At 37.5% G+C, this 27459-nt stretch overlaps 1 pseudogene; it reads left to right on the top strand.

Moving 5' to 3' along the window:
- The first annotated feature begins 513 nt into the window (after nt 1-513).
- LOC142639738 (zinc finger BED domain-containing protein DAYSLEEPER-like) overlaps nt 514-27459 on the top strand; it is a 43393-nt pseudogene continuing 16447 nt past the window's right edge.

Genomic DNA, 27459 nt, shown 5'->3' with positions numbered 1-27459 from the left:
TCTGACTGGCCCTACGGCCACATAGTATGTGAGACTGGAAAAGACCTCCAACTGGAGGGAGATGGCCAATTCCTTTCTGGAATATTATCGATTCAACATCGAGATAGCTCCTGACCGCATAGTTCTTATGAGGACAAAAAAGAAGATTGGGGAATCTTTCAAAGAGTATGCCCAGAGGTGGCGTGAGCTAGCCGCACAAGTGCAACCCCCTATGATGGAAGATGAGATGATTAAGTGGTTATTTGATAACCTTAAGCCTCCTTACTATGAGAAGATGATCAGAGCCTAAGTCACTTCTTTTGCAAGGCTGATTCCTATTGGGGAGCATATCGATGAGGGTATTAAGACCAAGAAGGTCGTTGACCTAACTATCCTTTATTCTCTGATGGAACAACAGCTAAAGGGAAGTGAGGCCAAGGTCGAAGAAGGAGATGTCCATATGGTGGCTGAAGATAGGGGGTACAATTGGCTAAGTCGTTACCCGTCCGAAAGGCCAAAGGAAATTTATATCTCATGGGGAATCTAGGGAAGAAGCCGAAGAAGTCCCACCATTTCCCAATGTCAGTTACCGAGTTGTACTCCTCTCTGTTGAATGAGGGCTTAATCGTTCCAGTCGTCCCTAAGGCAGTCACCAATCTTCTAGAAGGTTACAACCCCTCAAAGAATTGTAAGTTTCACTATGATGCTCCAGGGCATTCAATAGAAGAATTTCACTTATTAAGGCATAAGATCCAAATCCTGATTGATAGCGGTGCCTTAATATTTGAGGGTGCTACGCAGTCCAAAGTTGCCACTACCACGACCTTTGATGCTCAGGGTGAGGAAGTGAATGCAATAATAAGAGAGGACGATGACCAGCCTGATCCAAAAGATCTACATGGGTACCTGGATAACCTTTTTGTGGCTCTAGTGGATCGAGGATACATACGCCCAAAGGAATTGAAAGAGCAAGGAATTACGGGTGAGACTTGTAAATACCATTCAAGAGCACGGGGCACTCATTAGGAGATTGTGACGAGTTCAACACGGAGGCCTAGAGCCTAATTGATCGAGGAATTACTCGGTGAGGAAAATCAGAAGAATTTGAGTGTTGTATGGCCTCTAACGAGCAGCTTACGCTGACCAGGTTGAATGCAAGGATTGAGAATTTGGAAAATCAGTAGGATAGACTTCTTCACCTTGTGCATCGGCTGATTGACCTTCGCATTAACACCTCAATGAGTAACCTGACCTATGGAGTCGATGTTATGGATACCCTAGCACCTATAGGACATGCCAATGAAAGATCATATATTGAAAAGAGATTTGAGGGATCTCGAGGGCAAAAGAGTCACGTGGCTCCCACAATCCGAACTCCTCAAGGAATAAGCCAACCGAGGTAAAGCCAATCCAAGCAAAATGATGTCGCTCCTACGAGGCAAATGGCACCAGCCCAACAAGTCCAAGAGGCACTGGAAAAGTTTCCTCCCCTTCCTATGCCGATTTTGCAATTATATCATATATTGTTGAAAGAACGCCTAGTGGCCCCAATTTTGCCGAGATGTATAATCAATTCCCTTCCAGGTGAGTCTGGCCTGTTCAAGACATGTGAGCACCACTTTGGTAGCCCGGGACATAGCCTAGAAGAGTGCAAGTCCCTTAGGGGGACAATCCAAGGCCGGATCGACAATAACATTATTCAATTGGAAAATACCACAATCACTGATTCATCTCCAACAAGCTGTGAGGGTTAGGTTAATGTGTTGATCAAGAACAAAGGTCAAGGGGACTCATTCATTATAAGCCTCCCTACGGCTCCATATCCTCATGGAGTATCGTATCCTTCTCTGTTACTGAACAGAGGCAATCTAGGGAGTGACATTTCCCAATCAAGTGGCACAACTGCCTTGGACCTTTTGTCAGTCCTGTTATCCATGCTATTGCCAATACTGTTGAAGGCAAAGTTAGTAGAATTGATGGCATCTGAGATCCAGCCAAAACTTTCATTAGAGACTTACAATAATGAAAATCATTGCGACTATCATGGGGTGATGGTTGGCCACTCCACTAACATGTGCAAACTACTCAAGCAAAAGGTTCAAGGTCTTATCAAAGGTAGCTGGTTAGAGCCCGAAGCACATATGTCCACATCAATCGGGGAACTAGATATTCAGATGGTCCTTACAAGGAATTCAAGATCCAGAATTGCTCCTTGAAAGCTTGAGCTTATACGCCTGAGCAGTTGGACATTCGAGCCATGTTTCTCAAGAGGACACCCAACTTGAGGCAACGCCAAGTTGGCCATTTACTGTGGAAGAAGTCCCCAAAACCAAACATCATCTCACTATCTTTATGCTTTTGTTATTCTCGTATTTCTTGTTTCCTTTATGTCATTATGTTTGAGCATGAGACAATTTAAATTCAGTTTGTAATTAAGCTTTGAGACTCTTCCTAAGCCCTAAGCACACTACCTGAGCACCATGCGCGATGATGATCCTTTTTATTAGTATAATATTTTATCCTGTTGGGGTTTGTTTTTCTTGGATGGTTTCTAACCGCCCCTCTTTTGTTTCCATGGTTGACTTAATAGGGTAAAATATGGAAAGTCCCAACATCTCCACGCGAGTGTTACCAAAATCTTGAGGACGTGCTCCAAATTCAATCCCAAGCACAAAATAATGAATGGACGACAGCTTCAAGATTCCAATCTTGGTGGGAGACACATGGATTTAGCTATTCTCATTACAATACTGGGGCAGATTTTTAGTGGTCTCATTCCCATAAGACCACTAAAAATCCATCTTGTGCAGCCCCACATTATCCATGAAGACTAGCTACTACAAGTCTAGGAGCGAAATTTAGTGAGAAGTTGGATTCGACCCGGACAGCTTGCAAGCTTTTTTATCAAAGGATCTCCAAAGCATGAAAAGAACCCGACATCTCTCAATCAAGATCAGCCAGCTCCAAATTGGTTTTCTTCAGCTTGCCTCAGTGGGCCTTTCCTTCGGGTCTTAAAAAAAAAAAAAAAAAATCCTCTTTTGCCTTCGGGTAGTCTAGGTATTTCCCTCGGGTATTCCCTAAGATAAAATCTTCAAGTTCCGTTCAAGAAAAAAATTTTCTTGCCTTCGGGTAATCAAGGTGTTTCCCTCAGGTATACCTTAAGACAAAATCTCCTTTCTCCTTCGGGTAGATTGGGAAGTTCCTTCGGAAAAAAAAAGGATCTTCTTTTGCCTTCTAGTAGTCTAAGTTTTTCCTTCGAGTATTTCCCAGATAAAATTGTCACTCACCTTCGGGTAGACTAAGCAGTTCCTTCGGGTTTCCCCCAAACAAATATTCATTCGGGTCTTCTTTAGAAAAAAAACATTCTTTCACCTTTGGGTCTTTCTGAACAAAGTCCTCCCTTTCTCCAAGTATCCTGAGATGTCTTTAGGTTTCTTGATATGTGAATCCCCACACCCTTCAGTTAAAAATTTCACCAAGCTGTGATAGTGATTGAGAGACCATGGAAAACGCCACACTGGGGCAGCTATTTTTTGAATGGTGTCTCCCCCTTGAATGTAATTCTTTAAGATAGCCTCGACAGCATCTTAAGCTTTAGCAAGGGCCACAGTCACGATTTCTTTACAAGGCCATCAGAAGATCTTTTAGCTTGTTCAAAGAATTCCTTAGAAGCCTAACTTCCACTTTGACAATAAAAAGAAAATGGTGAACCGAGCCTACATTCAGGGAGAATCATGAACTCTCTCCAATTTTATTGAATCTTGCCATAAACAAAGCCTTCATCGAACCTGGACCACTTCGGCCTCAGGAACATTCAAACAGTATTAGGGCCACCTCAACTGTGGTGATTCACTTGACAAATCTCAGATCAGTGAGAAGTCAACTTCAACTACTTCAGCAACACAATGCCAAAACTTGCTTGTAATGAGTGCCCACATATAAATCGTAGAAGAAGAGTAAAGGGATTAGTCTAGATATGCCACTAGTCTAGATATGAGAGCCAAAATACTTCCAATTTTATTGGGTTTGGCATAGTCTAGATTTGTCACTAGTCAATTTCCTTTTTAGGGACATGCCTTAAGAATGCCATCCATCAGAAACACTGGAACCCAAGTTTGACCCTGTAACTCATCCCAGCATTATCTTAACAAACCTTCTCCCATCTCGGTTGGCTTAGGTTTATTGCAATCTTGTACACATTTTTCAAAAACAAATTCAAAATAAGATCAAAGCATAAAGGTTCAAATCAAAAGACCAGATCATGAAAATCTGTGTTTTGAAATGCATGCATCTTTCAAGAGTGGCAAGTCAATCCCAAACATTCACATCATGATATTCCATCTCAACAACTCCACATTCTTGAAATATTCACCACTTTTGCAAAGTTCACATTCAATTCTTGACAATTGTTAGGACATATGTGATTCATGTTAGGAACATATATCAACATTTTATGTATTGGCTAATCCTTTGAAAAAATGCACTTTACTTGTAATTAGGTAGATCTAGGATGTGTTTAATACTTCAAAGAACAAGGTTTCAAGTTCAAGTGTTAAAGCCATGCAAGTCTGTCCAAGAATCAAGTAAGAAAGTGCTGGATTTTAAATCTCGACAGCTACCTCAATAGCTAATATCTATCGAGGTTTAAAAGCTGCTGAAGCCTGTGGCTCGATAGCTATCTCAATAAATGGCTATCTATCAAGGTTTATGAAACTCAATTTTTCAGAGCTGTTTTTCATCCAATCCGTGAGTATGTGTTTAGGTTTTCTTTTCTCACAACCGTAAACATATATAAGGATTATTTTAAAGGCCGTCAAAGGTGACACAAGTTGCACGAGTGTAGAGCAAAGTTTTGTTCATGCAAATTGTGACCGGAGACAGAGTTTTCCCTAGTTCATCTTTCTCTTGAAGAAGCTGCTGTGTTTGTACACCGTAGGGTTTTGTGACCAAGAAACTTCATGATCTTCATCGTGTGATGAACAGAAGAACTTTGCAGCCAACATCTTTATCAAGTTGGTGATCAAGTTGCGTACTGGGATCTGCACATTTTTTGGTTAGTCATGTACCAGGAGCCGTGCAATACAAGGAAAGATTGTCACTACAAAACAAGTCCAATTGGGTATTGGGGTAAGGGTTCAACTGTAGGATGGTATAAGGTACTGGGATTCTTTTACTTGTAACTGTTTGTTTGATAATAGTGAATTCTCGAGAGTGGTGACCGTAAAATCACCCGGTGGGATTTTTGCCTCGGAGGTTTTCCCCATTCGTAAACAAATCACTGTGTCAAATTTTATTTCCGCTGCATTTTGCTTTAGTTGGTGATTTGTTTGTGCTGCCACGTACATTGCATGTTAATTTGATTAATTAATTAACTTGGCTAATTAATCAATTAATTAATCACAAGGGATCAATACATTTTTGGCCTGTCAAATGGTATCAGAGCAAGCACACTCTAATTAGGGTTTAATCTTTGTTGTGTGATCCATTGACCCCTGTTTCTCATCGATAGAGGACAGTCACTCATTGTACCTCCTTTATTTGATGGTACTAACTATGCATATTGGAAAGTACGCATGAGAGCTTTCTTGCAGTCTTTAGATGAGAAAGTGTGGTAAGCTGTGGAGATAGGCTGGACCAAGCCGAAGGAAGTGCCGGCCAACTGAGATGATAGCCCTTTTAAGCCCGAAAGAAAATGGTTTTCAAAAATCACCCGAATTTATAATTTGGCACATAAGCTCCTAAGGCTAAGAAGTAAGCGTTCAAGATGACGGAGAAAGGCATTCATTTCACTACCGCCCTGCTTGTAGAGAAGTATCCCTTGTTAGCCCAGTTAAGCCTGTTGAATTCTTTTCTTGTTTAACCCAGTCAAGGATTACCCCCACACTGGGGCAAGTTAGATGGTTACAAGGACCTCATGCTAGGTGACTTCCAATACTTAAGTCCTTCAAATGAGTTTCTAATTGAAAAAAAAAATGAGCAAATAGCCCAAATCAAATGACAAAAGGCATGAGCAATCAAGTCAAATAAAGCCCCAAGCAAAGAAAGGGCAAAAGAAAAAATTCAGCCTGAAACAATCAAGAAACACGGGCCAAAGAAAATCAAAATGAAAGCCCCAAAAAAGAAATGGGCAAGATTCAAAAGATTGACTCAAATTAAGGATTTATTCAAGCATGAGAGGCACCCCAAAAAGATTCTCGACGAAGTGTAATCCTTGACTTTAGGAAACCCTTCAAAGAATTTCACAGCCAAAATATCCTCTCGTAAGCCTAGGAAACCCATATCCTTACATTACAGTCTTGAGAAAGTCCTTCCTGATTGAGAGCGACTACTTAGTCTACGGAGCTTATGCCAAATAATTACCTAACAAAAGACCTCACTGACCATTGAGGATCGATTGGTTATGGGACATTGAACATTTGGTCAATCATTGATAACAGAATCATCCTCATATGCTAAGGCGTCAAACATCAAAAAGGGTAGGGTCCTCTCCCAACCCACTTGAAAAGTTCAAAAAGCCAAGCACATCATTCCAGTTCTCCCTGCATAAGAATAAAAAGGGACACCCACTCATTTGATAAGCATAATCACTTTGCTAAAAATCCTTACTTGCAAGCATGTTCCCTATTCAGGGTAAATGAGAGCCATCTAGCACATACACACACAAACCATATAGGAAACATAGCCTTAGCAATCCCCTTTCATGGTACATGCATTCAAACATATTTTCATGATCATGAATGAATTTCCAAAATTTGTGAACTTGGTTTTCAAAACCAATCGAAACAGAAGGGAAAAATGATACCCTCAAAGATTTCAAATAGCAAGGATTTCAAATCCTCCCAAACCTTTGCATGTCCAAAAAAATCCTTGAGGGTTATTTACTTCTTCCCAAGGAATTTCCAGAAAAATGAGGTTTTAAGATTGCAACAGCTTATGAAAGTCTCCCTTCATCTGAACTCAAAAGATTCAAATGCTTAACCCTAGGTTTTAAATACCATCTCGAACTCATCCCAATAGAGGATGCCTAAGTCGTACTCCAGCTCCTAATGCCCAAAGGTTGCCCCAGTCTCAATCTTGATACTGAGGCAGTTTTATTTTTGATATTTTCAAACAATGGACAGTATTCCCTTTATTTAGTGCAATTCGAGATATCCACTAGAAGAAGGAGAAATCTCTCCCTGCGAGAGCCTGAATAGGTGCCTAGTTCGCGTAATACATCAAGACCAGACAAAACTCAACATCCAGGCAATTTTTGTGTAGCTATGACCAAGAGTGTCAGCATTTCCAAAAGTGGATCTTGCCCAGAACTTTGAATCCAAAATTCAGCAAACCAAGGAACCCATTGTGGTATAATCGTCCAGTACGAGCTCAAACCCATGTCAAGCCGATTTGCTGATCTAGAACCACATAAAACCCTACACTGGGGTAGTTTATTTTGCGCGATTCCGTCCATTTTATGCTAATCAGTATGCAGGAATGAGTTCGTCCGGCCAAGAACTTTTCCTTTCATGTCAAGAACCACACAAAACCTAAACTGGGGCAGTTTTATTTTGTACAATCTCTCCTTTTTCCGTCTCCCTCAGTGGATTGATCACTAGCAGATTGAATCGGTAAACCCGTGAGGATACGATGCGATGCAATGGAAGTGCTACCCATATCACAAATGTAAAGCTAGTTGAAAGGCGATTTTCAAAATTGTACATGTAAGTCCTACTTAGAGGCATTGTTTCACACATACAATAGCAGCCCTTTGAAAGGTGTTTTTCAGAATTATACATGTAACTCCTACCTAGAGGCATTGTTCCTTGTATACAGTAGCAGCCTTTTTAAAGGCAATTTCTAGAATCATACATATAAGTCCTAATCAGGCATTGCTTTTCACATACGTCAGCAGCCCTTTCAAAGGTGATTTTTCTATGATGATACATTAGCCCTCTCAAAGGCAGTTTCCAGAATCATACATGTAAGTCCGAATCAGAGGCATTGTTTTTCATGTATATCAGCAGCCTCTCAAAGGCACTTTTCCTAAAGACATACATCAGCCCTCTCAAATGTAGTTTCCAAAATCATACATATAAGTCCTAATCATAGGCATTGTTTTTCACATATATCAGCAACCCTCTCAAAGTCACTTTTCTTAAAGTCATACATCATCAATCCTCTCAAAGGCAATTTCCATAATCACACGTCAGCAACCCTCTCAAAGGCGATTTTTCAAAATTGTACATGTAAGTCCTACTTAGAGGCATTGTTTCACACATACAATAGCAGCCCTTTGAAAGGTGTTTTTCAGAATTATACATGTAACTCCTACCTAGAGGCATTGTTCCTTGTATACAGTAGCAGCCTTTTTAAAGGCAATTTCTAGAATCATACATATAAGTCCTAATCAGGCATTGCTTTTCACATACGTCAGCAGCCCTTTCAAAGGTGATTTTTCTATGATGATACATTAGCCCTCTCAAAGGCAGTTTCCAGAATCATACATGTAAGTCCGAATCAGAGGCATTGTTTTTCATGTATATCAGCAGCCTCTCAAAGGCACTTTTCCTAAAGACATACATCAGCCCTCTCAAATGTAGTTTCCAAAATCATACATATAAGTCCTAATCATAGGCATTGTTTTTCACATATATCAGCAACCCTCTCAAAGTCACTTTTCTTAAAGTCATACATCATCAATCCTCTCAAAGGCAATTTCCATAATCACACGTCAGCAACCCTCTCAAAGGCGATTTTTCTATGATGATACATTAGCCCTCTCCAAGGCGATTTACTAGAATTATGCATGTAAGCCCTACCAAAAGGCATTACTCCACACATGTCTACAGCCCTCTTAAAGGCGATTTATCTAGAGTTATACATATTAGTCCTATTTAGAGGCATTGTCTTTCATATACATCAACAGCCCTCTCGAATGCAATTTCCATAATCACACATCATCAACCCTCTCAAAGGCGATTTTTCTATGATGATACATTAGCCCTCTCAAAGGCAGTTTCGAGAATCATACATGTAAGTCCTAATCAGATGCATTGTTTTTCATATATCAGCAATGATGGAAATATACATGTTTGTAGCGCATACAAAACATACGCATCAGAAAAATAACGGATCTACTTCATTCATAAAAGTTAACATGTACTATATAAGTTTCAGAATTTTAGAACAAGAGAGTGTACCTTGGAGTGGTGAATTTCAAAACCAAATATCAGAAGCACTTGGGAACACTTTCAGTCTTCACTCCAATTCCACTAACGCCCAAGATGTGTAGTCTCTTAATCAGTTCCAAAGGGAGAATGTCAAGGTGTCTAACACTTCTTTACACCACTTCACAATAATGTTCTTACAATTCTCTACAGAAAATTATGTATGTTTCTCCCTTTGTATCTAACTGATTATCTAATTGGGCTGGCCTTTTGGGCCTTTCCAATTGGGCTTAAATGTGTGGCTTGGAGTGGGACTAAAAGGGACCAATAAGACACTATTTTCAATGGGCCTTGGGCTTTTCTGTCAACTCTTGACAAGTCCAAAGTTACCATTAACTATATTTAATACCACTATATAAATATAGTTGCCCTCTAGGCCTTATTTATAAACTATATCCCAAGACTTTATTGTACATGCCACCCCTTCATAAAATATTCGTAGTAACACAAAGTCATGAAAGAAGACTGCCACTTTGTAAATTACTACATCTTAATTCCTTGAGTATCCAGTTTAATCTTTTAAAGTTATTCATTATATATTTATGAAATCCAATTCCATAAACATATATACTTTAGTAACTCCTTACTAAAGTGGTTAGGCCTAACTCTCTGAATAACAAACCCATTAAAATTATCTCAAGGGAATATTTTGTATCTCCATTAAGAGACTATGAATTCTATCTTGAGAATATATGTTCCATGAACACTAAGTGTGGTTGCCCAACATACTGAGGTTTTGACCGTTACTTTAGATTTCACTCCTGATATATCAAAGCAACCTACACCTCATGATCAAGTCCATTATTCTCTCAGGATTAAGAGTTCATGCAAATATAAGTCGTGAGTTTATTATTCATTTGACAGTCATTAGGAGAATAATAAATCTCACACCGGTCCAGTTCAATACGTTTTAACTCTTAAAACATATCAACACACCAACTAGAAATCTCCATTTCCATGATTAAGACAAATCATCTTAGTTGATATGTTATAGTCTTAGCAGATGAAATGCCCAATTTCATCACCAACTACGAACTACATTTTGAGTTTACAAGAAACTTGTGATTTACATCTTTTGTGACTAAATCACATAAATCACATACAATGCATCTCATGAACTATATGATAATGTCTCAATATTCATGTTGCCATTATTTTTAGATAATATAAAAAAACTTTATTAATCACAACATTAAGTCATACATAATGTCATACATAATAATATACATAGCATCATACAATAAGATTTAAGGGCACACATCCTAACAAGCAGCCCTCTCAAAGACACTTTTCCTAAAGTCATACATTAGCCCTCTCAAAGGCAGTTTCCAAAATCATACATACAAGTCCTAATCATAGGCATTGTTTTTCATATATATCAGTAGCCTACTCAAAGCCACTTTTCTTAAAGGCAGTTTCCAGAATCATTGTGGTGCATGATACCCAACAACGGATCAGCACAATTTTCTATGCTCCCACGGTGTAGGACCCTTCCCACACTTCCACAGTGTAGGAACTTCTCCTCTCTTGTTCTAGGAGCCATTATGGTGCATGATAGACATGGCAAAACAGGTCAGAATTTTCTGACCCGACTCGACCTGACCCGAAAATACTCGACCCGAACCCAATTTTTTTTACCCGAAGCAAAAACGGGTGACCCGACCCCTGTTTTTTGCGGGTTAACCCGACCAGACCCGTGACCCAACCCGAACCCGAACCATGTTTAAAAAAAAATAGTAAAATTAAGACAATATTGGTTTAATTGTTTATTATGAGCCTTAAAGAAAAAATTGATACATTTACATAACTGCTTGCAAATTAATTGAAAGATAAATGGTTGAGCATTCTGTGATGAGTAAAGATTTTTAGTTATCAAATAGCAAAGTACATGCCAAGATAATCTGGTTACAGTAGAGTTAAAAACATAGATTTAAAATTGTAAACATGTGTGAGAAACATTCACAAGTGTGAAAATAGTGAAGCCAAAGTATCAAGTTAGCATAAATTATGAATGCTTAAACCTATTTTTTAACAATTTATGTCCAAAATAAAAGGCTTTTCAAAATAAATTATGATCTTTCCTAGAGTGTGTGTTACTTAACAATGATATGATATTCATAAAAGAGATCATGTATAAATAAGTAAGCAATTAAACTTTAATGTATATCTCAAATTGAAATAGAGTGCCAACAACAATTGATAAAAGATTATAAAATTAATTTTCAAGGTTGTAAATTTCTTATATGTTTTTATTCTTTATCAAATGAGTTATCCAATAAATCATTTGTAATTTTGTTTTTATATTTTGGAATGTTGATATTGTGTTGAAATAAAACCTGTGTATTTGTTTTACTTATCTTTGTGTTATTTTATTTTAGATAACAATGTTAGGATTTTTATAATTTTAAAATTATTGAATAAGTATTAATAAGTTTAACTGAGTTCATTCTTGATATAAGTGGTGAATTCAAAATAATGCATTTTACATCAAGTAATTTGTTGCATAACTTTCCACATGGCAAATACATGTTTTCTTTATAAAAATAAAAAAGAAAAAAAAATTCATGTGAAAAATATGGGTCAACTCAACCCAACCCGACCCGACCCGCAACCCGATTGACCCGAACCCATTTTTAACCCGCTTAAAATGACCTGTTTTTGACCCGTTTGACCCAACCCACCAGTTTTTCCATGTCTAGTGCTTGATACCCTACAATGGATCATCACAATCTTCTATACTTCCACGATGTAGGACCCTTTCCACACTTCCACGATGTAGGAACGTTTCCTCTCTTGTTTCAAGAGCCATGATGGTGCTTGATACCCAAAAACGGATCAGCACAATCTTCTATGCTTCCACGATCTAGGACCCTTTCCATACTTCCACGATGTTGGAACTTCTCCTCTCTTGCTCCAAGAGCCATTATGGTGCTTGATACCCTATAACAAATCAGCACAATCTTCTATGCTTCCACGGTGTAGGACCCTTTCCACACTTCCACGGTGTAGGAACTTCACCTCTCTTGTTCCAGGAGCCATTATGGTGCTTGATACCTAACAACAGATCAACACAGTCTTCTATGCTTCCATGGTGTAGGACCTTTTCCACACTTCCATGATGTAGGAAATTCTCTCTTGTTTCAGGAGCCATTATGGTTCTTGATACCCAACATCGGATCGGCATAGTCTTCTATGCTTCCACGGTGTAGGAACTTTTTCTCTCTCATTCTAGGAGCCATTATGGTGCTTGATACCCAACAACAGATCAGCACAATCTTCTATGCTTCCACAGTGTAGGAACTTCTTCTCTCTTATTCTAGGAGCCATTATGGTGCTTGAAACCCAACAATAGATCAGCACAATCTTCTATGCTTCCATGGTGTAGGACCCTTTCCACACTTCGACAGTGTAGGAACTTCTCCTCTCTTGTTCTAAGAGCCATTTGTAGGAAAAACTGGTTTTGTATCTCATACAAAACACATAGCGAAAGCAACAAACAAGGATCTATTTCATTCATGATTGATAACATGCACTATGTAAATTTCAGAATTTAAGAACAAAATAGCGTACCTTGGTGTGGAGAAATTCAAAAAAAAAGATTAGAAGCACTTGGGAACACTTTTAATCTTCACTCCAATTCCACTTTACGCCCAAGATGTGTGGTCTCTCAATCAATTTTCAAAAGGAGAATGCAATTGTGTCTCACTCTCACATACACACCATTTCTTAGTACACTAATAAAAATTCTGTATGTTTCTCTCTTTGTAACTAACTGATTATCTAATTGGACTGGTCTATTGGACCTTTCTAATTGGGCTTTAATGTGTGGCTTGGAGTGGGACCAAAAGGGACCAATAAAATACTAGCTCCAATGGGTCTTGGGCTTTTCCGTCAACTCTTGACAAGTCCAAAGTTACCATTAATTATATTTAATACCACTATATAAATACAATTGCACTCTAGCCCTTATCAATAAATTATATCCCAAGACTTTATTATACATGCAACCCCTTCATAAAATATTCGTAATAACACAAAGTCATGAATATAGACTACCACTTTGTAAATTACTACATCTTATCCTTGAGTACCCGGTTTAATCCTTTAAAGTTATTTATTATATATTTATGAAATCCAATTTCATAAATATATATTTAAGTAATTTCTTACCAAAGTAGTTAGGCCTAAATCTCTGAATAACTGATCCCATTAAACTTATCTCAAGGGAATATTTTATATCTCCGTTAGGAGACTATGAATTTCATCTTGAGAATATATGTTCCATCAACACTAAATGTGGCTGCCCAACATACTGTGGTTTTGACCGTCACTTTAGATCTCACTCCTGATATATCAAAGCAACCTACACGTCATGATCAGGTCCATTTTTCTCTCAAGATTAAGAGTTCATGCAAATAGAAGTCGTGAGATTTATTATTCATTTAATAGTCTTTAGGAGAATAATAAATCTCACTACAGTCCAGTTCAATATGTCTTAACTCTTAAAACATATCAACATATCAACTGGAAGTCTCCACTTCCATGATCAAGACAAATCATCTTAGTTGATACGTTATAGTCTTCGCAGATGAAATGCCCAATTTCATCACCGACTATGAACTATAAATTCTGAGTTTACAAAGAACTTGTGACTTATATCTTCTGTGACTAAATCACATACTATGCATCTCATGGACTATATGATAATGTCTCAATATTCATGTTACCATTATTTTAGATAAAAATAAAACAACTTTATTAAACACAACATTAAGTCATACATAATGTCATACATAGCATCATACAATAGGATTTAAGGGCACACATCCTAACAATCTCCCACTTGCCCTAAAGACTATTGTGCACTAATCTAACTCCCATTCCCTCCAAATGTGACTCGAAAGTCCTTTGAGGCAAGGCTTTGGTAAAAGGATCTGCTAGATTATTTGCACTTTCAACCTTTGCTACCACAACATCTCCACGAGCAACAATGTCTCGAATGATGTGGTACTTCCTCTCAATGTGCTTTCCTTTCTTTTGATTCCTTGGATCTTTGGATTGTGCAACCGCTCCACTATTGTCGCAAAACAATGTGATGGGAACTAGCTCCATTCTCATAACACCAAGATCAGAAAGGAATTTCTTGAGCCAAACAGCTTCCTTTACTGCTTCACAAGCAGCAACGTACTCAGCTTCCATGGTGGAGTCCGCAATACAAGATTGCTTAACACTCCTCCAAGTTATGGCTCCACCTCCCAAGGTGAAAACACATCCTGAAGTGAATTTTTTGAAATCTAAATCTAATTGAAAATCTAAATCTGTATAGCCTATGGGAATCAAATCCTCACACCGGTAAACAAGCATATAATCTTTTGTTCTCCTAAGATACTTGAGAATATGCTTTACAGCTTGCCAATGTTTTGGTCCTAGATTTGATTGATATCGGTTGACCATGCCAACTGAATAACAGATATCTAGTCTAGTATAAAGCATGGCATACATAAGACTTCCCACTACAGAAGTATAAGGAACTTGTCTCATCATATTTTCTTCTTCTTGAGTCTTAGGCCTTTGGTCATCAGACAGAGGAACTCCATGTCTGAAAGGAAGCAATCTTTTCTTGGAGTTTTGCAGGCTAAACCGTTCTAAGACCTTATCTATATATCCAGTTTGTGATAAGCCTAACATCTTATTCTTGCGATCTTGCCAAAGCTTGATCCCTAGAATAAAGTTAGCCTCACCCTAGTCCTTCATATCAAATTAGCTTAACAACCAAACTTTAACCGATGACATTACCCCTACATCAGTCCCAATGAGTAGAATATCATCAACATAAAGCACTAGGAACATTACTACTTTCTCTCGATGTCTTTTGTACACATATGGTTCATCAAGATTTTGTTCAAAACCAAATGACTTGATTGCTTGATCAAATCTAATTTTCCATGACCTAGATGCTTGCTTAAGTCCATAAATGGACATTTTCAACTTGCATACCATGTGCTCTTGGTTCTTTGCTATGAAACCTTCCGGTTGCAACATGTATATTTCTTCTTCAAGATTGCTATTAAGAAATACAGTCTTGACATCCATTTGCCAAATCTCATTATCATAATGAGCAGCAATGGATAAGAGAATTCTGATAGACTTAAGCATGGCTACTGGCGAAAAAGTTTCATCATAATCAATACCTTCTTTTTGTGTATACCCTTTCGCCACTAGTCTTGCTTTAAAGGTTTCAACATTTCCATCAATTCCTCTCTTCCTCTTGTAAACCCATTTGCAACCAACGGGTTTAATGCTGTTAGGCGCCTTTACAAGATCCCATACATGATTGGAATACATAGAATCCAATTCAGATTTCATAGCTTGGACCCAATGATGTGCATCTATATCATTTATTGCTTCATCATAAGTGTAAGGATCTGATTCAGCCTCTTCTGAGATAGCTTCATAAGTTTCTCCCAAACCTATAAATCTTATAGGAGGCCGAACAATTCTCCCACTACGACGAGTCACCTGAGTACTAGACATTTCATGGGTAGTATCTTGTGGTGTATCTAATACAGCCACATCATCCCTAGTTTCATCCATTGGTTGTTCAACGACAGGTTCATTCATTTCAGCCAAGACAACTCTACTTCTAGGAGTAAAATTATTCATATAGTCATTTTCCAAGAATTTGGCATTTGTACTAACAAACACTTTATTATCCTTATGACTATAGAATAAATCTCCAACAGTTCCTTTTGGATACCCTACAAAAAATAAAACTTCTGTTTTAGACTGTAACTTGTCAGACTTTCCTTTCAACACATGTGCTGGACAACCCCAAATGAGGAGATGTCTCATACTAGGCTTACGCCCATTCCACAACTCTACAGGTGTTTTAGGAACAAATTTCGAAGGTACTAAATTCAGAAGATACATTGCAGTATTTAAGGCATATCTCCAAAAAGAAATTGGTAGAGTCGAATAACTTAACATGGACCTAACCATATCTAAAAGAGTCCTATTCCTTCTTTCTGCTACACTATTTTGTTGTGGAGTTCCAGGTGCAGTCAACTGGGATATAATCCCATTTTCAATCAAGTAATCCTTGAAGTCACCAAGAAGGTATTTGCCACCTCGATCAGATCAAATGGCCTTTATGTGTTTACCCAATTGATTCTCAACTTCAGCCCTAAACTCTTTGAACTTTTCAAAGGCTTCGGACTTCTATTTCATTAGGTACACATAACTAAATCTAGAGTAATCATCAGTGAAAGTAATGAAATAGTCATAGCCACCTCTTACTTGGATTGACATAGGACCACATACATCTGAATGTACTAGTTCTAGCAAATCTTGGGCTCTTCTACCCTTTGCATTAAAAGGCCGTTTGGTCATTTTACCTTGCAAAAAGTATTCACAAACTGGAAAACCATCAAAGTCCATAGGCTGTAAAAGTCCATCTTTGATTAGTCTTTGAATCCTACTTGAATTAATATGACCTAAACACAAGTGCCATAGATATGCATCACTAGTAGAAGGAAACTTTCTCTTTAATGATTTTAGATAAGAGCTACTATCTAATTCAGAATTGTATAATTTATGCTTATCAGGAGTTAAAATATAAAGACCATCCACAATATTTTCAGAACAGATAAACACTTTATCCTTCTTTATTACAACATTGTCTTTCGGGATAACACAATATCCATGTTTACCTAAATAAGTTGCAGAAATTAAATTCCTACGAATATTAGGTACATACAAACAGTCTTCCAATATTAAAACTCTATACTTAAAACATAAATTAAACACTCCAACAACTTCAACCGAAATTTTACTCCCATCAGCCAAAGTAAGAAATAGTTCTCCCTCATTCAACTTTCTGGTCTCCTAGAACCCCTGCAAAAAATTGCAGATATGATTAGTACAACCTGAATCCACACACCAGGAATCCGTTGGATTCTGTACCAAACATATTTCAAGAATAAATGAACTTTTCATACCCTTATTCTTGGCAGCCTTGAATGTTGGACAATTCCTCTCCCAATGTCCTTTCTCACCACAATGGAAACATTTTCCTTTGGTTTTCTTTCCTTTGTTGGCAACTCCTAAGGCAATTTTCTTACCATCTTTCTTAGTGAAGTCCTTCTTCTTCTTCTTCTTCTTACCCTTGCCTTTCGACTTAGGTTGAGAAGTAGAAGCTTCACTCAAATTGGCTTCAACACTAGAAGTACCAAGGATGCCTTCCGCCACCACTAACTCATTCATTAATTCAGACAAAGAATAAATCTTTTTGTTCATGTTATAATTAATTCTGAATTCCTTAAATGATTCCGGTAATGACTGGAGTATCATATCCACTTGGGATTCTCCATCAATGTTGACACCTAAAACTTCCAATGTATTCAGATTAGAGATCATTGTAAGACAATGCTCTCTCACTAAACTACCTTCAGCCATTTTGGTATTATAAATTTGCCTCATGGTCTCTTGCCTTGCAGAACAGCCTTGCTCACCAAACATCTCCTTCAGACTTAGCATGATGTTTGAAGCTAGTTCTACATCATGCATTATATGCTGTAGAACATTTGAGATGGATGCTAGGATGTAGCACTTGGCCATCTCATTAGATTTCTGCCAACGATCATATCGCTGTTTTTCCTCAAGAGGAGCATCTAATGAAGGAAAGCTAGGACATGGTTGAGTAAGCACATATTTGTGCTCTTCAGCAGTAAGAACAATGTCCAAATTTCTTTTCCAGTCAACATAGTTGGATCCAGTCAGTTTGTTTTGGTTAAGAATAGCAACAACTAGGCCAAATAATGCCATGATTTAAATCTGAAAATAATAAACATGAATATAATAAGTAAATTGGACATTATCAATTTAGCATATAAACAAATAGTATGGAACCTTAATAAAACCATAATATAAAATATGCAACGACAACTCAATCTCATATTCAATATCCCTCAGCATAGAGTGAACATAAAATACTATGATTGATTGAGAACTATTCTCATTATTAGTGCTATCATGATAATTCTTATCAAACACTAATAATATGCCGTTTTACATTTAGCCTCTAAGTAATAATAGTAAGAACTCAGCATAGAGGATACTATAATACTTAGTCTAGTGTATACCATTATCTAGAATCATGTGTAGCCACATTTCATCCCTTAACAGGCTTTTTTTGTAGTACCATGACAAAAACACCCTCTGCATGGAATGCAAAGCTCGAAGCTAAGACAAGGTGTTTATCAAACCACTATAAACCAAGAAATTCAATCTTGTAGGACCATGAAATAAATACTCTCCGCATGGAATGCCAAGCTCGAGGCAAAGAAAAAGTATATATTTCACACTACTATGAACCAACAATGAAGGCCGTGAGATCCAACCCTTGTATCTCTCTCCCACTAGATATTTTAAATTAAAGGTTTTTATTGATCAAGAACCATAATAATGCTAGAAACCCTTGAAAAATATAATCATAATCTCATTAGAAATAAATTTCATTAAACTAGCATTAACATATATATATATAACGTAATAAAAACCCTTATTACCTATAAAAATCCATATTATATTATATATAATATAATATACAAATTAATATATGTAATATATAATTATTACATATTATATATATATATATATATATATATATATAATATACGTATATAACTTACAAATAACTTACAATTGGTCAATGTAAGTTACATATATATAACTTACATATAACTTTCATTGACCAAGCCAAGCCGTGCATTTAAGTTCAAGCCATGCAATCAAGATTCAAGCTATGCATTCATATTCAATTCACGCAATTAATCATAAGCAGTACAATGGCCATGAAACAAAAAACTTCCAAACCCGAAGTAATGCAAGGAATGAAAACACGCATAAGGTAGTTATTTATATATATATATATATATATATATATATATATATATATATATATATATATTACAAACTAAGATTTCCATTTATGGTTATTGAATGAATGAACAATCCATGCACTCTTGGTGTCATGCAAAACAATATATCGCATATATTGATCAATACACACAAGGTTTATGGAACAATATCTTTATGCAGAAATTTGAAAACACAAAGATAACGGTTTTCTAAAATTCTAAAATCCAATCACACGCTATTCAATCATGATATGAAAACCTGGCTCTGATACCAATTGTAGGAAAAACTGATTTTGTATCTCATACAAAACACATAGTAATGCAACAAACAAGGATCTTTGCAAATGAAATGCCCAATTTCATCACGGACTACGAACTATAAATTCTGAGTTTACAAAGAACTTGTGACTTATATTTTCTGTGACTAAATCACATAAATCACATACTATGCATCTCATGGACTATATGATAATATTTCAATATTCATGTTACCATTATTTTAGATAAAAATAAAACAACTTTATTAAACACAACATTAAGTCATACATAATGTCAATCATAGCATCATACAATAGAATTTAAGGGCACACATCTTATTTTTAGGTTATAGAGACTGTGTCGTACGCTTCGCCATCACACAATTATCATGTTCCAGAAGAGTTTTAAAGTTCCTGATCTACAATGAGTTATAGCGGCCATGTCGTATGCTCACATCCCATCTTGAGGTTATAGAAACCGTGTCGTACGCCTCGCCATCACACAGTTATCTAGCATGCTTTCCTAGTTGTGGAAAAAGAATGAAGTTTTTGCCCAGTATCAAGAAATAGATGCAAAAGAAATTTTCCGAAGCAGTTGCAGCAGGTCGGTCCAGCCAAGTAAAAACCAGTCTTGATCCATGAGTAGCCTCCGTACGCAATTTGGGGGTGACAAAATTCAAAATCATGTTTTCTATCCGACACCTCTCATTGCACTCGAGATGTTAGATAAAGAATGGGCAGCTGTTGATACCGTATTTTGTCCGCCCTCGATTTACGTTCCAGACCTTGAAAAATTCAAAAATATTATTTTCTCTCCATGGGGTCGTGAGAACATCCAGAATGACGTGCCGCAACCCGTTCGAACACCGGAACACCCAAAGTGACTTTTTCAACTAAAATGACCAAAATGTCCCTGGTCAACCCGAGGTTGACCGAATGTCAAACAAGGATAAATCTAGCAAAAAGAAAGAGAGAAAAAAGCGATAAAAAGGGCTACAATAGCACATGGCATGACAAACATAGCCTAGGTCTAGGCACACAAACATGGCATGGAGCGCACAAGCACTTGGAATATAGCATAAAACATGTAGAGAGCATAGATCTAAACATGTAGGCATGTGAAAACATAGATCAAGACATGTAGGCAGAGAAACATGCATGTAGACATGTAGATCCTAGCACCTAAATATGGAAGAACATGAATCCAAGCATATAAGCATGTAAAGACGAGGATCTAACCATATAGACATGGCAAAGTACATATAAACAACATAGATTCAAACAAGGCATAACCAAAAACATCATACAAACATGTGAGCATATAACCCCAATATCAACATAGGACAAAAAGAAGAACAAAGCATGGCATAAAGCATAAAGCATGTAGATCGAGACAAATAACACATGAACAAGCATGGAAGGAAATGGATCTAAGCTAAGAACATGCTAGAAACAAGGTAAAGCAAGGAACATGTCAAAGAAAGCAATAAATCATGTTATTTAAGCAAAAAGAAATGATAAAAAGCTTGATGAAGGAACAACTCGGATTAAGCAAGGATATTTTTCATGTTATTCAAGCAAAAAGAAAGGATAAATCATGTTGTTCCACTTTTGCTAGAATCGGAAAACTATTCCATCAAGGAACAACTCAAAAAAAAAATGGAACCAAGGAACTACTCTATTTTGCTGGAACCGTGGTTGGAACTAGAGAAGTACTCAGTTTCTTTGGAATCAAGGAGCTACTCCATTTTCATAGGATTCGTGTTTGGAACTAGGGAACTACTCAGTTTTACTAGAATTAAGGATCTACTCAGCTTTGCTGGAATCAAAGGTCTCCTTTAGATTTCCTAGAATCAAGGATCTCTTCAGCTTTGATGGGATCCAGGATCTCCTAGGCTTTGCTTTCTTGTGGTCAAGGATCTACAAGGCTTTGTTGGAATTAAGGATCTCCTTAGTATTGATAGTATGAAGGAACTAGTCTATTTTGCTAGAATCGATGATCTCCTTAACTTTGCTGGGATCATGGATCTCCTCAGCTTTGCTAGAATCAATGATCTCCTCAGCTTTTCTGGGATTCAAGGTCCCTTAGGCTTTGCTTTCCTAGAGTCAAGAAGCTCCTAGGCTTTGCTGGAATTAAGGATCTACTCAGTATTGCTGGTATGAGGGAACTACTCAGCTTTTTTGGAATCGAGGATCTTCTTAACTTTGCTGGGATCAAGGATCTCCTTAGCTTTGCTGGAATCAAGGATCTCCTCAGTATTGCTGGTATGAGCGAACTGCTTAGCTTTGCCAACTTTGCTAGGATCAAGGATCTCCTTAGTTTTGCTGGAATCAAGGATCTCCTAGGCTTTGCTTTCCAAGAGTCAAGGATCTTTTTGGCTTTGTTGGAATTAAGGATCTCCTATGCTTTGCTGGAACCAAGGGTGTACTTAGCCTTGTTGGAATAAAAGATCTCCTCAGCTTTGCTAGGATCAAGGATCTCCTAGGCTTTGCTGGGATCATGGAACTACTACATTTTGCTAGGTCCATGGCTGGAGCTAAGGAACTTGTCCGTTTTGCTAACCTGCACCATATGATGTTATTATCAAGTTGCTGCAAAATTCTTTAGCCCCAGAATGTGAGGCAACTGCTTTCCTATGTAATTTACATTTCATCAAGCCTCTTTGATTCACTTACTTCTCTTTCTCCATTTTTTTTCCAAAAGAAATGAAACAATATTATGATTTTTTTAAAGGAAATAAATTAGACCCTAAATGTAAGGCAATTGCTTTACTATGTAGCTCATACAATCTTCATTTAATCAATCCTTTTTTATTTGCCCACTTCTCAATTTTTTTTAAAGCAATAAGACAATATCATGATTGTTTAAATATCACTAGATGATCCCCTTGTTTTTTACTTCTCTTTTTTTAAAGAGTAGGGTGATGATCCATTATGCTCACAATATAAAATGAAGAAAAATAATGATGCATAAAACTTATCTTGCATTGGGAAGTTCACTAAAATTATATATAGGGCCCCTCGGTGGGAAGTTCTTTGGAGGACCCTGCACTTTTGGGATCCTGATGTCGAATGCACTGAGAGGGACAATCCTCAATGGGTTCCTTTTTTTGGATGGTACCTAGGTCCATTGGTGATAAGGGAACCTGGGCCTCCAAGGGTAGAGGAATCAAAGGTTTTTGGATGTGTTTAGGAGAGAATTTAGAGAGGAAAAGAGAGAGAAATTTCCTAGTAAAGTGCTCCAAAATGCTCAAAATCGTCTCCTCTTGAAATCTAGGGGTTTGGGGGTATTTATAACTGTTTGGCATGCACTTCAAAGCCAGTGGCCACTTAGTAGCCACCGGGTCAAGCCAAAGGCCCTTTAGTGGCCACCCAATTAGGTATGCTAACATCAACAATTTCGTCTTTTTCCTCCAGCTTTTCATTTCTAACTTCGGTTGCATATTTCAAGGCCTTCCCAAATTCCAATTAAGCTGATCTTACTGTCCCTAGAAAGTTCTGGATGCCTAGTTTACATAACACTAAAGAAAGTGAAAATCCAACGGTTGGATCAAAAGCTATGGCCTTGGGAAGTAAGCTAACGCGCCCAGCACAGTTTTCAAGATATCTCAACCATTTTAACTCCGATTTCAACCCATGAATAGTCGTTGGAAAGGGGATTTGATACTCTTCACAATGAGGCTAGTTTCAACCCATTAAAGAAGTTGAATCAAACTTAAGGTTTTTAGTGCCTTCGAAAGTGAACCTCAAGTCAAACTTGGTCAAAGTTGATGAAAATCTCTGAGTAGCACTAGTTTGATGTAGAAGATGAAAAATGTTTTTTTGGGATGGTTTTGACCGACTTTGACCTTTGGTCAACCTAGGGTTGACTAGAGGCATTTTGGTCATTTTGACCTAAAATGGCTTTTCGAGTTCTCCGATGCCCAAATAGGTTGTACCATGTCAATTTAGGAGTTTCCGGTGCCCTATGGAGAATAGTAAATATTTTTGGAATTTTTGGGGTCTGGCACGCAAATTGAGGGTGGAAAAAATATGGTATCTACAGCTGCTCCTTCTGTATCTAACATCTCGATTAATAAGAGGTGTTGGATAAAGAATGTGATTCTGCATTTTGTCACCCCCAAATTGCGTTCAAAAACTACTTCATTCATGGGCCAAAACCGATCTTACCCTAATAAGGTTGAGTTGCAGCAACGAATTTGAGAATAATTCTAGACTTGGTGCTTGGCATTGAGCAAAGACAAACTCTCTTTTCTTTTTTCTTTTTTCTTTTTTCTTTTTTCTTTTTTCTTTTTTTTTAGGCAACATAGACAAACAAGTAAATGCTGGATGCTATGAAAACACACTAAAAACTATGCAACAACTATGAGGAAAGCTTAGTAGATACGAGAAACTATGAATGATAAAATGGAAGATTTTGGAAGATTTAAAACATGGTAATGATGCAACTTTGATTTAAAGGGGAAACCTTAAAGAAGGAGAGTAGTTTTGAAAATGTAAGAGAAATATTTTTAAAAACCTTGATATTTTGAGAAAGGGGTTCCTACATCGTGGAAGTGTGGAAAATGTCCTATGACGTAGAAGTGTGGGAGGTTGTACTAAGTTAATTGTTGTGCATCAAGTACCATAAAAGATTCTTATACCATGGAAGCACAGAGCAGTTCCTATACCATGGAAGTGTGGAAAAGGTTCCTACATTGTGGAAGTGAGGAGGATTGTATTAAGCCGGTTGTTGTGCATCAAGACTATAAAATATTCCTACGCTGTGGAAGCACGAAAAAGTTCTTACACCGTGGAAGCATGAAAAAGTTCTTACACCGTGGAAGTGTGGAAAAGTTCCTACACCATGGAAGTAAGGAGGGTTGTACTAAGATAGTTGTTGTGAATTAAGTACCATAAAAGATTCCTACGTTGTGGAAGCGTAGAGAAGTTCCTGCATCGTGGAGTGTGGAAAAGGTTCCTACACCATGGAAGTGAGGAGGGTTGTACTAAGCCTGTTGTTGTGCATTGAGTATCATAAAAGACTCCTACGATGTGGAAGTGTGGAGAAGTTCCTACACCATGGAAGTGTGGAAAAGGTTTCACTAAGAGAAACGAGTCTAAACACTACCGAAAGGTGAAAGTGTTTGACAGAGACCCTTTAAGGGCTACTTAAGGCTGAATGTGTTTCAATGAGAGAAACTGTTCTGAAGACCACCTAAAGGTGAAAGTGTTTGGAAGAGACCTCAAGCTAAATGTGTTTCAATAAGAGAAACTAGTCCGAAGACTACTCGAAGGTGAAGGTGTTTCAACAAAAGAAATGCATCCGAAGACTACCTAAAGGTGAAGGTGTTTTAATGCGAGAAATTCGCCCATAGACTACCCAAAGGTGATGGTGTTTCAATGAGAGAAATGCACATGAAGACAACCCAAAAGTGAAAGTTTTTGAAAGAACTGATGGATTGCCCCATTGTGGGCTCTTTAGATTCCATGATTTGCTAATTCTAGATTCAAAGCTTTGGAAAGATCCCCTCTTGGAAATGTTGACACTCTTGGTCATAACTGCACAAAAACTGCTTCAATGTTGAGTTATGTCTGGTCTTGATGAGTTGTGCATGCTTGGTACCTACTCAAGCTCTCAAAAGAAAAGATTTCTCCTTCTCTTAGTGGACATCTTGAATTGCACTGGATAAATGGAATACCATCCAAGATATGAAAATATCATAAATAAAACTACCCTAATATCATGATTGAAATTAGGGCCAATCTTTGGGCATTAAGGCCCCGTTCGTTTGGAGTGAAAATAGAGAGGATGGAAAACTAAGGGAGGAAAATAGGCATTTTTCACTGTTCGTTTGGAGAGAAAAGAAAGGGAGGATGGAAAATCGGGAGGAAAATTGTCCTCCCGGGCCCACAAAAATTTTCCTCTCAAATTGGGAGGAAAATGGTGGGGAGAAAACATTGGGATGGGGGCTTTTACTAAAAAGCCCGCATCCCACCTGACGTGTTTCTTTTCTTTTTCTTTTTTTTTCAACGTTACTGAGAACATTCTTTTTTTTTTCTTTTCTTTTCAACATTACTGTCTGAACGTTCTTTTTTTTTTTTTTTTTCAACGTTACTTAGAACGTTCTTTTTTTCTTTTCTTTTCTTTTCTTTTTTTTTCAACGTTACTGTCTGAAAGTTTTTTTTTTTTTTCAACACTGAACGTTTTTTTTTTCAACATCTGAACGTTTTTTCTTTTTTCAACATCTTTTATATTATGTAATAAGGGTATAATAGTCAATTTATATAAATTACATTTTCCATCCCCCTACTTTTCCACCCCTCCAAACGAACACACAAGAGGGAAAACTAAATATTTTTCATCCTCCCACTTTTCCATCCTCTCACAATTTTCCATCCTCCCACTTTTTCACTCCTCTAACCGAACAGACCCTAAGGGTCATGTTTGGAGTAATGACTTAGGCATCCAATACTGGGATGAGTACGAAAGGCTTGAAAAGCGTTTAGGGCAATGATGCTCAAATGGTATTTAAAAGCCAGGGCTGAGCATTTGGATCTTTTGGGTTTAGGTCCTTTTGAATATGCTTGGAAGTGATTAAGAGAAGCTTGCATAAGCTGTTGCAATCTTAAAAACCCCATTTTTTTGGAAATTCCTCAGGAAGAAATGAATAACCCTCAAGGATTTTCTAGACTTGAAAAGTTTGGAGAATTTGAAATCCTTATCATTTGAAATCTTTGAGGATCATCATTTGCCCTCTTGTTTCAATTGGTTCTAGAAACCGAGTTCAAAAATTTTGGAAATCCATTCATGATCACTAAAATCTCATTGAATGAATGTACCATAAAAGAGGCTCGATAAGACCCTGTTTCCTATGTGGTTTATGAGTGTATGTGCTCGATGGCTACCATTTACCCTAAATAGGGAACATGTTTGCAAGCAAGGATGTTTGAGCAAAGTGTTCAAGCTTATCAAGTGCATCGGTGTCCCTTTTTTAAGTTCATGTAAGGAGAACTTGAATGATCTGTTTGGCTTTTTGAACACTTCGGGTTCGAAGCAAGGGTTGGGAGAGAACCCTACCTTTTTTGAGGCATGACGCCTTGGCATATGCAAATGATTCCGGCAACAATGATTGACCAAATGTTCATTTTCCCACGACCAATTGATCCTCAGTGATCAGTGAGGTCTTTCATTAGGTTATAATGTGGCCTTGGGGTTAATTGGGTGCTTGAAATGAAGGAAATCAAGCTCAAAACTTTCACATGTTGGTGATTATTTGGTACTAGCTCCATAGACTAAGTAGTCGCTCTCAATCAAAAATGACTTTCTTAGAACCGTAATGTGAGGATATGGTTTTCCTAGTCTTATGAGAGGATATTTTTGGCTATGAAATTCTTTGAAGGGTTTCCTAAAGTCAAGGATTACACTCCGTTAAGAACCATTTTGGTTGCCTTTTCATCTTTTTGAGGCTTTCATTTGGCTTTTCTTTGGCCCATGTCTCTTGACTATTTTGGGCTGAATTTGTTTCTTTTGCCCTCTCTTTGCTTGGGGCTTCATTTGACTTGATTGGCCCATGACTTTGTCATTTGATTGATTTGAGCTTCTTCTTTTTTTTTTCAATTAGGCACTCATTTGATGGACTCAAATCTTAGAGGTCACCTAGCATGAGATTCTTGTAACCATCTAACCTGCCCTAGTATGGAGCGTAATCCTTGACTGGGTTAAACAAGAAAAGAATTCAACAAGCTCAATTAGGCTAGCAAGGGATAATTCTCTACAAGTGGGACAGTAGTGAAATGAATGCATTTTTCCATCATCCTGAGTGCCTATTTCTTAGCCTAAGGAGCGTAAGTGCCAAATTACAAGTTTGGGTAATTTTAGAAAAAAAAACATTTTCTTTCTAGCTCAAAGGGCTATCAAGCAATATAACTGTTTGAATAGCTAAAGCAAATGCCTCCACCATTTCAAATCCAATCAATTGGTCAATGAAACTTGAACATATGGTCATTCAAAGATTTAGGGTCCACACCAATTTTGGGTAGGACCTCCCCGAGGAGTGATTATCAATAAGAGAATTGAATATGACACTTTGCAAAAATGGTGAATATTTCATGAAA

The sequence above is a fragment of the Castanea sativa genome, chromosome 6 (assembly GCF_040712315.1).
Source record: "Castanea sativa cultivar Marrone di Chiusa Pesio chromosome 6, ASM4071231v1".
Classification (NCBI taxonomy): Eukaryota; Viridiplantae; Streptophyta; class Magnoliopsida; order Fagales; family Fagaceae; genus Castanea; species Castanea sativa.
This window is presented reverse-complemented; position numbering and strand designations above follow the sequence as displayed.